We start from the raw sequence: 11,875 nt of genomic DNA, 5'->3' as shown, positions 1-11,875 counted from the left end.
CTCATATACCCTGTGTGGGGCCTGGACCCTATTCAAGAAGAAGCAGAGAATACCTTAGCCTCAAAGAAATATGTTGTCTGTTTTAACCTGTCTGTTGGGTAGTGCTTGCAGGTAACATGAATTTATATGTATAGAAAATCCTAGAGTAACCACAAACAAATTATTAGAGCCAAAAGCTAAATTAGCAAAGTAGCAGGATAAAAGATTAATACATATAAATTCCTTGTGTTTCAATGCACTAACAATAAATTATCTGAAAAGGAAACTAAGAACACAATTCCATTTCTAATAACACCAAAAAAAAAATCTAGGAATAAACTTATCTAACGGGATGAAAGACTGTATGCTGAAAGCTACAAAACACTGCTGAAAAAGATGAAAGAATATTTAAATAAGTGGAAAGACAACCTATGTTGATAGATTGGAAGATTAATATTATCAAGATGACAATGCTACCTAAGAGGATCTACAGATTCAGTGAAATCCCTGTAGAAGTTTTTCAGAAATAAAAAGGGCAGTCTTTAATTCATATGGAATTTCAAATAAACAATTTTGAAATATAAGAACAAAGTTGGAAGACTCATACCTCCTAATTTCAAAAAAGCTAATATAGTCAAAACAGAGTGATGCTACAATAAGAATAGACAGACTAATGAAATAGAATTTTATATCTTTATATCTGTCTATATATATATATATATATATATATATATATATATAACCATTTTATTTTCAAAAGGGGCCCAAGACCATACAGTGAAAAAGAATAGTTTCTTCAATATATGATTCTTGATTAACTGAATTTTGACCTGACAGTGAATGAAGTTGAACTCAGACCCTACACTGTAAACAAAAACTATCTCAAAATGGACCAAAGACCTAAATATACTGGCTGAAATTCTAAAATTCTCAGATGAAACAGAGGAGTAGATCTTCATAACTTTAGATTTGACAATGAACTTTTAGATATTATAAAGAAAGCACATGCCACAAAAGAAAATATAAACAAATTTGGCTTATTAAAAACAAATTTTGTTGCATCAAAGGACATTATCAAGTAAGAGAAAAGACAGTCTACAGAGCGTGAGAAAATATTTGCCATCTATAACTCTGAAAAGGGTCTAATATTCAGAATATAAAAATAATTTTTACAGCTTAACAACAACCAATCTGATTAAAAATAGATAAAGTACTTAAGCGGACATTTCTTTGAAAAAGATATACAGACAACCAACTAGCACATGAATTGAAACAGGTGTTCAAACAAATATTTGGACACAAATGCTCACTGCAGCACTATTGATTATAGCCAAAAGGTGGAACAAAACCAAAAGCTCATCAACAGATGAAAGGAAAAGCAAATTGTGTTATATCCATACATTGGGCTTCCTTGGTGATTCAGTGGTAAAGAACCCATCTGCCAGTGCAAGAGACAGCAGGAGATGCAGAGTCCATACCCAGTTCTGGAAGATCCCCTGGAGGAGGGCATGACAACCTACTCCAATATTCTTGCTTGGAAAACCCCATGGACAGAGGAGCCTGGTGGGCTACAGTCATGGGGTGGCAAAGGATTGGACTGGACTGCGCACACAGCACCTGTATACAATGGAATATTAGTCAACCATATAATATGAATTTTGTACTGATACATCCTAAACATGAATGAGCCTTGAAAGCTTATGCTTAGTGAAAGAATCTAGCCACAAAGCATTAAATTATGTCATTATATTTTACAAAATATAAAAGTAGAGTAAACAATGGAGCCCGAAGGTGGATAGGTGTTTGTCAGGGCTTTGCTGGGGCACGGAACAGAGCAACTCTTTAGTGAGTGTCGGGTTTTCTGAGTGTTGATGAAAATTATTTGAGGCAAGTGGTAGTTGCACAATATTGTGACTGTTCTAAATGCTACTGAATTCTATATTTTGAAGTGATTATTTTTATCCTATGTAAAATTTATCCCAATAACAAATAAAACATATCACATTTATGTGTTGGTCTTCCAAAGTTAAATAAACACTTTGGAATCAAACAGTTTCTTCAGCTCTTCAGAGTGGCTATGAATGACAGCAGGTAATATATTTGCAGAATTTCAGAGGTTCTTGCAGTATATCTATAGCTTTAAAATTAATTGGTTTATAATTGATTGGAGATAATGACAAAAGCCTACCTTAGACCTACATCCATCCATACTTTACCATCCATGGCAATGTGTTCCATCATGGTGCTTCTGCTCTGTACTTGTAGAGAGACAGACAGAGAGGAAGAGAGAAGAGAAATTGATTCTTTGCATTGAACTTTTCCCACCAGGTTCCATTTGCCTTCATAAGACAAAAATGTGAGGAAAATATTTTTTGTGTAGGGTGTATATATTAGCTAAATTATATTCATTCTAAGAGGCTTCGGGGTTTGTGTTTATTTTTAACCTAAAAAATAATTTTTCTGATTTCTCCCATATTTGTCTGTCTACCCCTCCACACACACATCTTTTTTCAATTCTTTTAACAGTAGGTTGATGTAGTGAAAACCGATTGCTTATATTTAAAATCAGAAATTGCATGTGGAAGACAGTTCTATCATAAAATTTTTCAGACCATTTAGAATGAAAGATAAGTGTTTTAATGACAGAGAGAAAAATGCTTTATTGTTGTAGCATTTTTCCACTCATTTATGAATGAAATGCAATGGTCCTCTGAGAAGTGAGAAAGTAAGTATATATACTAGAAAGGTTAGGGTAGGTAATATTAATGTCTAGTATTCAGTAGGATTAATGCTACAATAGATAATATTGATTATGATATATAGAGTGGTGATTTAAATGCAAATCCAATTGTTATGGACTTTTAAAAATACATATAGAACAAAATGAATTGATTTAGTATCATTATCATTCAATATATATTAAATGATACAGGCAATGATGCCAGAACAGTTAGATTAAAATTGCTGCTGGAGATGCACTATTTCCTGAAGCTTCCTGTCTTTCTGATTTAATGGCAGTGGTCATTGTGCTTGTGCCAAACATTTGGTAGCTAATTGGGAATGAACCCTCGACTTTGTATCCTAATTTCAGATCTATGACAAGAATTTAATTTTGTCATTGCCTTAAAAACAGAAAGCATCCACCGACTGTTGTCCCACAGATGTTGAGACAATATATTTTCCTGTTTTAACCTATAGGTTAGACTATCATCATGTCCCTTTTAAGTGGTCTTTTAGGGAAAAAAAGAAAAAAAAATATTGCAAAGGCTCAACTTCAGCAAAATGCTGCTGTCAGAATTTTGTTCACACTAAATGCCTCAGCATGCCGCTACTTTCCTGTGGGAACTGCGAAGGCTCCCTGTCAAACACCAAATTGATTTTAAAATTGCTTGGATGGCTTCTGAGGCCAAGCAGTTGGGAGCTGTGTATTTATCTGAGTCGATGTCAGTGCACCAGACGGGGTTTCTTCCAGTGGGTGTGAGGCATGTTGATGCCATGTTCCAAGCACAGGAGCAGTCAAAGTCTCAGGTTCCACATTTTAGCCTGCACATATGTTGATCAGAGGAGGACCGTCAGTTACACATGTGAAATATGTAGCATATGTGCCTCTAAAGTGAAAAGTGAAAGTGAAGGTCACTCAGTCGTGTCCAACTCTTTGCAACTTCATGGACTATAAAGTCCATGCAATTCTCCAGGCCAGAATAGTGGGTAGCCTTTCCCTTCTTCCGGAAATCTTCCCAACCCAGGAATCTAACCAGGATCTCCTACATTGCATGCGGATTCTTTACCAACTGAACTATGAAAGTGAGCACGTTTGGAATATTTGTCTTCCATAAGGTGCTAAATTGCTTCAGTAGTGTCTGACTCTTGGCCATCCCATGGGCTGTAGCTCGCCAGTCTCCTCTGTCCCTGGAATTTTCTAGGCAAGAATACTAGAGTGGGTTGCATTTCCTTCCGCAGGGGATTCTCCAGACCCAAGGATCCAACCCACAATTTCTTGCGTCTCCTGCGTTGGTAGGTAGGTTCTTTACTACTAGCACCACCTAGTAGTGGGAAGCCCAAAGCACAGAATTTTAAACATGTTTTAAAATATATGACCCTGTATATTTAGATTGTGACATAGAAATATGCTGTGTACCCTACAAAAATTAAGGAAAAATATTTCCAAATGCAGCCTCATTCAGCTCTTGTAGATTTAGAACTTTTGAAAGAAGGCAGAAGATTAAATCAATGAAATTTACAAATACTCTGAAGATTTGGTAAATTTTAAGGCAATTAATCTTTATTTCCATTGTGCTTATTAAGCATCAGTTGTTTAAAACAGACTATGAAAAACTGCACCCAATTATATTTCAAGGGTACATACGAAAACAATCTAGTCAACCATTTCGCTTTTGTTAATTCTATATCTATTTTGGAAAGAATAAAAGTGCGTTGATATTGTAAGAGAAAAAAGTTAATTAGGAAATTGAGAAGTCAAGATTATAGAAAAAGATGGGAGCAAGTTCAAAAGAATCAAGTTTATTTCCAGCATACAAAAATTGCCAAGTTTAGCACAATAGACATCATCCATCTTAGGAGGGATAGTAGATGGTACAGACCCTGTCCTGTACGTGCAGTGGCAACAAGGAGTACACACAGTCATGTGAAATACTACCAAAGAACAGCAAGAACCTTTACCAACTTCCTACAGTATGTGAGGCATAGACATGATGCAGAGGAACATTAAAAGGTGTTTTGATTAGGTTGTAAGAGTGAAGTAATATTCACAGGAAATAACTAGGTTCACTAAGAGAAGGATATACACTCACCCTGAGAAAGATGAAGCAGAAAAGATGAAGGAAATTTTGCAAGTAATTGACTGTGAGTATGAGTGAGAATGGTAGAAGATTTTGGAGGATCAGAAAGGCATCTCAGATAGGGTCTCATTGATGGGTTGCCTAGCAACATACACAGAAGTCATTGGATGGTGACATTCCTAGAAACTTCAGCTTCTGCTACAACTGAGGTCCAATGATCTGTAGGGCATGGTGAGATCCACTATGATGATGTCTTGGGGGAAATGTGTGGGTGGGGTCAATGTTAACTCTATGGGTTCCTTTCTTCTCTCCTCCCCACGAGGTTTCTTTTTGGTCAAAATAAAGAGAGAAGGTATGATAAGAATATGCAGTGCTCTCATGGACTTCCCTGAAGTCCTCCTGTAGGGCAAGTCCTGGCCAGAGACAAGCCCATCTATCCAAGCTCCTGAGACCTCCAGGCCTCTCGCATAGATTTTTACCAGGGCGTGATCCTTCCTATAGACACACAGCTCTGAATGTCATCTTAACACCTTGTTGCCCACTGTCTTGTATCTCAGTGGTGACATTATCAAGAGTACTACTATTTCTATTTGTTTCAATGATTTAAAAAATGAAATAAGGGATCTGACTCCATTTTTTACTGTTTGCTAACAGTGTGAAGCCTCAACCCACCCCACTCTCACTTAGGTCCCACATCAGGACAAGCTGATAGAAAGTCTGGGTTCTCACCTCTTTGGTGAAAGTAGGAAATTTAAATAGAAAGTCTCTGCCTATGTGTGGGAAACCTTATCCTAACCATTCCCCTTTAACATTAAAAAAAAAAAGAACAAAGCCCAGCCAGTGCTCTTACTCTCAAGGCATCTCAGATGTGCTTTTGAGAAGCTTTCACCAGAGACCTCATTTCTGTACATAAGAACAGTTTACATATTCTTGGAGTGTGTGTATGTTATCATCCGTCTCAAGAGCCAACTACATTATGTGACTTATATGTTAGGATGCTTCTGCTTTTCAGGGTGAGACTAACAATTGCAAGCACATAAAATAATACCCTATGTATAGAAAAGCATGTGTGTATTTCCTAAAGGGAAGGAACCCTGAATATTCATTGGAAGGACTGGTGTTGAAGCTGAAACTCCAGTATTTTCGCCACGTGATGGGAAGAACTGACTCATTGGAAAAGACCCTGATGCTGGGAAAGATTGAAGCCGGGAGGAGACGGGGACGACAGAGGATGAGATGGTTGGATACCATCACCAACTCAACGGACATGAGTTTGAACAAGCTCTGGGAGATGGTGAAGGACAGGGAAGTCACTGCGGCAGTCCATGGGGTCACAGAGTTGGACACGACTGAGTGACTGAACAACAAACTTTGAACATTAAAAGAAACCATATTTTCAACCTATATTGATCTCATATAAAATTTCAAAATAGGATATTTTGTCATAACTTATCAAAGTAAATATAGCAGGATAATGAGAGTGAATGTATGACTTTGATAATTGACAAGGGAAAACACAGCTAAGCTGAAAAAATTTCAATCCTACATTCTAAAAGGAGCTGCAAACATCCTGGCTAAAATGTCCTCCGAGGGTTATTAACTGGTAGGCCAACTAACTTCGCTACCCTGACCATAATCCCAGCCTGATGTCTGCTATGGAGTCCTTCATTCCTCTGTACCCATGATGGCAGTTAGTTTGCAGAGGGGAGTTATTGGATAAATATACAGTCAGAATTAGAGGCATGCATTTTGGAAATGCTGAGAATATTGAAAATTTTCTGTCTGGTAAAAGAAAGTGAAATGTATCAAAAAGCCAGGTTATAATAGAATCATGTGTAGGTAGGTACTGAGGCCCATTCAAAGGAGTTATTGTCCTCTCATGTCCAGCAAGATGACAGTTTAGGCATTGAATCCCATGTCTCCTGTGCTTCAGGGAAGAGTAAAGACATCAAAGAGAGAAACGTTATATAGGCCCCAAATAATTTCATACAATTTTCACAGTAATGTGTTTGTTTTTGGTTGCTTCTATTCAGATCTAGAGTTGGTCACTTCTAAATACTTTCAGTACAAGACAAGTATGTGGCAGTCTAGATATGGGGTAGTGACACAAGTCATTTATGATATTGAAACAATATGAATGATTTCTTCCCTGTGTTCTCACTGTGTAAATGGAAATTCCTAGATTTTATTTTTAAACACTTTCAACATTATACATACCTCACTGCATATTATATGGTAAACTATCTGTGCCTAAGTGCAGACACTGGTATTGGGCATATTTATATTCAATCTCAATTCCAACACTGCATTTCACTAAGCAGATGTTAGTAATTTATTAAAATTATTATTGTTATTTTGTTAACTAAAGGGATAATTTTAAATTTATATTATGGGACACTGATACCTACTGAACTATTCTAGAAGGAAAGAAACTATTATTGTATTATTGTTCATTCTTAGATAAGTCATATTTCTTATTTGAGCCTTAATTTCCTTTTGCCTAAAATGATAGTCCTATATTAAATCAGTATGGTTTGTGGAGAATTACATGGAGTAGTGTTTAAATCATGGACTCAGCAGGCAAATGGCTTGGTTTTGAATTGTGACTCTGTCTTTTAATATCTGTGAATTTGATAAGTTATCTAAACTGTCATATTTATGACAGGAATACTTGAGTATTGACTGCATACAACTGTACCTGGAATAAAAGTATATCCATATCTTATTATTTGATATCAAGAATTATTGTGTTAATAATTAGTCCTAACATTTTAGAAGAAATTACCTGATAGCTCACTTACAAAATAGTTACAAAATAGTTTATTTCAGAATAAACATAGGAAACAACTGAACCTAGAATATAAAATCGATGTATTCAACTATCTGACTATTTGAAGTATTTTTAATGATAGAAAGGCACTGCAGATACAAAAATCGTTACTAAAGTCTTTAGCTTTTCAAATTCTTTCCTTAATAGATGGATTGTATCCTGCAAAACTATCCATTTGGTGAAGTCGATTTCCATGCATTTTTTAGAAGATCAGAACATATTTTTCTATTTAACAATAGGAAATTGGGGAAGCAGATGAAACATGAAATTGAATCTCATGAGAGATAAAGGCAACAATTACAGTAAAATCACTTTAAAGAGATTTTACAGCCAGTCCCTCAAACTGCATTTACAGAAATATTCTTGGGAGAACTATGAAAAGATATATTGACAAGTAATGGATGAAATCATGTTACAATCAAAAACTTCTAAAGAGGGTATTTTGTATTTGTATTTCCTAATATGAATTTAAATTGTATCCATATGTTATATTTCTCTTTCACTGAGGACTGTCAGGGCTGTTCATTTTAGTTTAAGTACAAGTATAATACTATATATTTGCATTTAAGTTTCCATACTAAATTCTGGTTTTCATTGTTTACTCAAGGATAAATGGGGCTCTCCCATGACTTAGTGTACATGATATTCCTATAGAACATTTTTGGATCGTTTACAAAATTAAAATGTCAGTATATATAATCAAGTTTGCATAAAGGACCACGGTCCTATGCTAGAGAAACTCTGCCTGTTTCTGATTAATTAGTCCCCTCATCTAACACTAACTTCACCCCTAGGTCTCAGGATCCAGCTTATGAAACTATTGTTTTGGCTTATAATTATGTCATATAATCTATGGTTTATTATATATTTGCTGATTTTCTGTTAATTATTGTTAATTGTGTTAATTACTAACCAACTATGACACGAGATACTCAAGACAACTTAGTGGTTTAAGAGTGTATTTCTCTCTACCTGATAGTTGAGTGGAGATGTTCCAGGTCTGCGTGTAATTCTCACTCATTTGTTGGTTCACACTCAGAACCCTGCCCTCTGTTAGGGCTTACTCACCATCTGCCTGATAGACGCCTGCCTGCCATATATAAGATGCAGATGACTAAACAAAAGGGATGTGTGAAGCTGGTATGCTGCTGACTTAGAAGCCTTTGGTCAGAAACAGAACACTTCTGCCTACATCCTCTTCCTTTACCCAAAGATCAGACCTAAGCGAAAGAGTGGTGGAGACATGATGTGCACCCATGATGAGGGGCTGGCGGAGGGAGTTTTGAAAGTTAGCTAATAGTCTCTGGCACCCCATTATTTCCTTAGGTTTCACTATGACAAATTTCTTATTTGGTATTCCAGGTATCATTAGGAGTTCTTCCGATGGGAAATAGAACGCTCAACAATATTTCATGCCGTTACTTCTTGATAACAAATCAAAATTGAGTGATGCAGGTGTTATTCCCTCAGGTATTCAATCTGTTCTCCTCACCAAATAGTGGCTCCCAGAGGGCAGGGGTGCCTTGTAAACTCAGGATGCACCAGGGGGCTGGGGTAGACGGTGAATGTGCTCAACACCTTGGTTATGGTGTGAAGAGCGGTGGCCAGGCAAAATTAAGATGGCTTTACTATTTATAAAGATGGAAATGTTACTAACAACTGATTGCATTTGATTGTGACCCTGGAGGTTTTTCATATATTTTGACACTAAATTTAAATAAAAATATGTGTAAGTGAGAGGGACTGCCCACTTAAAGCACCTTGATAAAGGCTGATTCAGGTGAACTGCTAGTTAGTTCACTGCCATGTCATATGAAGAATGATAGCTGAATTATGACTAATTAGCTTATAGAAAAAAAAACACATGAGAATATGACAGCTGTTTCAAAGAAACATATATTACTGTTTTTGGAACTCCAAAGAAAATCTATATTTTTGATTAGAAGTTCGTAAAGTGAAAGTGTTAGATGCTCAGTTGTGTCTAATTTGTTTGCAACCCTTTGGATTGTAGCCTGCCAGTCTCCTCTGTCCATGGGATTCTCCAGGCAAGAATACTGGAGAGGGAAGCCATTTCCTTCTCCAGGGGATCTTCCCGACACAAGGATTGAACCCCAGTTTCCTTCATTGGCAGGTGGCTTCTTTATCATCTGAGCCACCAGGGAAGTCTAGAAGTTCTTAACATGAATTTAAATAAGTAATTTTAATATATATCAAGAGGAGCCCACCAAGATATATAGTCATTTGTATAGTCAAATGTATAGTCACTTCCAGGCAAGAGTACTGGAGCGGGTTGCCATTTCCTTCTCCAGAGGATCTTCCCAACCCAGGGATCAAACCCAGGTCTCAAACCCACGTCTCCCGCATTGTAAGCAAGACGCTTTACCATCTGAGCCACCAGGGAAGTCCGATATATAGCAAGAGGGGACCACCAAGATGGTAACAGAAGGTTCCTAAGCTTCCTTCTTCCCACAAAAAACATTGAATGTATAGCTTCAGGAGGGACAATTCCCTCTGAAAGAAACCCAGAAGCTAGCTGAGGCACTCTTACACAGTATGCAGGTGAGAAAATATCCTCATTGAAAAGCTTAGGAGAGGCAGAGACACAAGCCCCAGTCCTAACATGGCACCATACATCTGGGCTTGCACACATGCTAAGTCATTTCAGTCACGTCCAGCTCTGTGGCCCCATGCACTGTAGTCCATCAGTCTCCATGTTCAGGGGACTCTCCAGGCAAGAAAACTGAAGTGGGTTGCCATTCCCTTCTCCAGGGGATCTTCCCGACCCAGGCATCAAACCTGTGTCTCCTCCATTGTAGGCAGATTCTTAACCATCTGAACTATCAGGGAAGCCCTCATATGACTAGGAGGGACTCTGAACACCTAGCTTTTCCTTGAGGGCAAAGGGTTAGGACTCCACATCTAGACCTCAACTTTTAAGACTCCCACTGCAGGGTCTGGCTTCCAAAACACCTAGTTCAAGGCCACTAATCAGGGAAATGCAAATGGAAACCACAGTGAGATATCACCTCACACTACTTAGAATAGCTATTATCAAAAGGTCCAGAGATAACAAATGCTGATTAGGATGTGTAAAGAAAAATGGGACTATTTTGCCTTATTTGTAGGAACGTAATTGGAGAAGGAAATGGCAACCCACTCCAGCGTTCTTGCCGCGAAAATCCCACAGACGGAGGAGACTAGTAGGCTACATACAGTCCACGGGGTCGCAAAGAGTCAGACATGACTGAGCGACTTCACTTCACTTCACACTGAAACAACCACTATGGAAAACAGTATAGAATTTCCTCAAGAAATTAAAAATATAAATAGCATATGGCCTATCAATTCCACTTCTGGGTATGTATCCAAAGAAAATGAAATCATTATCTTTAAGACATATTGGCATTCTCATATTTATTGCAGCATTATTCACAGTAGCTAAGATATGCAAACTAAGTGCCCACTGATGGATAAATGCAGAAAGACAGTGTGGTATACACATACTATGGAATATTATTCAAACAAAATTATATTATAGAAATATATTTCAATAAACCTGTGAATCCAAGGCTTTCTCTCTGATGAACAACTTTTGGTTTGCTGAATGAGAAAGTAAAGTCATTTAAATAAATAAGCAAAATCATATTGCCAAATATTAAATTTATATCAAATTGCCATCATTAAATTTAATATCATAAAATTGACAGACTATTTTTATTTTATTTACCCTTGCCTTGAATTTTAACTGAGTTATAACTAGAGACAGTATTAATAAAGCCAAATGAGTAAAGCTGCATCACATTCATCATTGCAAGGGCTTCTATTCTCCGAATCATTGGGGGAATAATGCCCTTTTCAAGTGTATCAAACAATCTTTACACTTGAAGAAAAGCATCTGTTAACAATAAATAAATAAATAAATAAAATGCAAACAAAAGCATAAAATATGTAAGCATATGGGAGCAACTATAAAAGGCATTTCTCTTTGATTTTCAATAAATTGTCCTTGGCTCAGCTACAGAGAGTATCTATTGTAACTCTTTGTGGAAATAAATGCAGTTCATTTGATATCTGCAAAATGTTGGAAACAAAATAAACATAAACATACTTAATATAGTTTCACAATCATTTACCTAATGCAAAGCACTTAATTTTAATTTTCATTTTGTGTTGATTAATAGAATAGAAATCTATGAGCCGGTATCCATCATGCATCATCAATATCTGTCTTGAACTGACTTCATAACCCATAATGCAACATATCACC

The sequence above is a fragment of the Ovis canadensis genome, chromosome 23 (genome assembly GCF_042477335.2).
Source record: "Ovis canadensis isolate MfBH-ARS-UI-01 breed Bighorn chromosome 23, ARS-UI_OviCan_v2, whole genome shotgun sequence".
NCBI lineage: Eukaryota > Metazoa > Chordata > Mammalia > Artiodactyla > Bovidae > Ovis > Ovis canadensis.
This window is presented reverse-complemented; position numbering follows the sequence as displayed.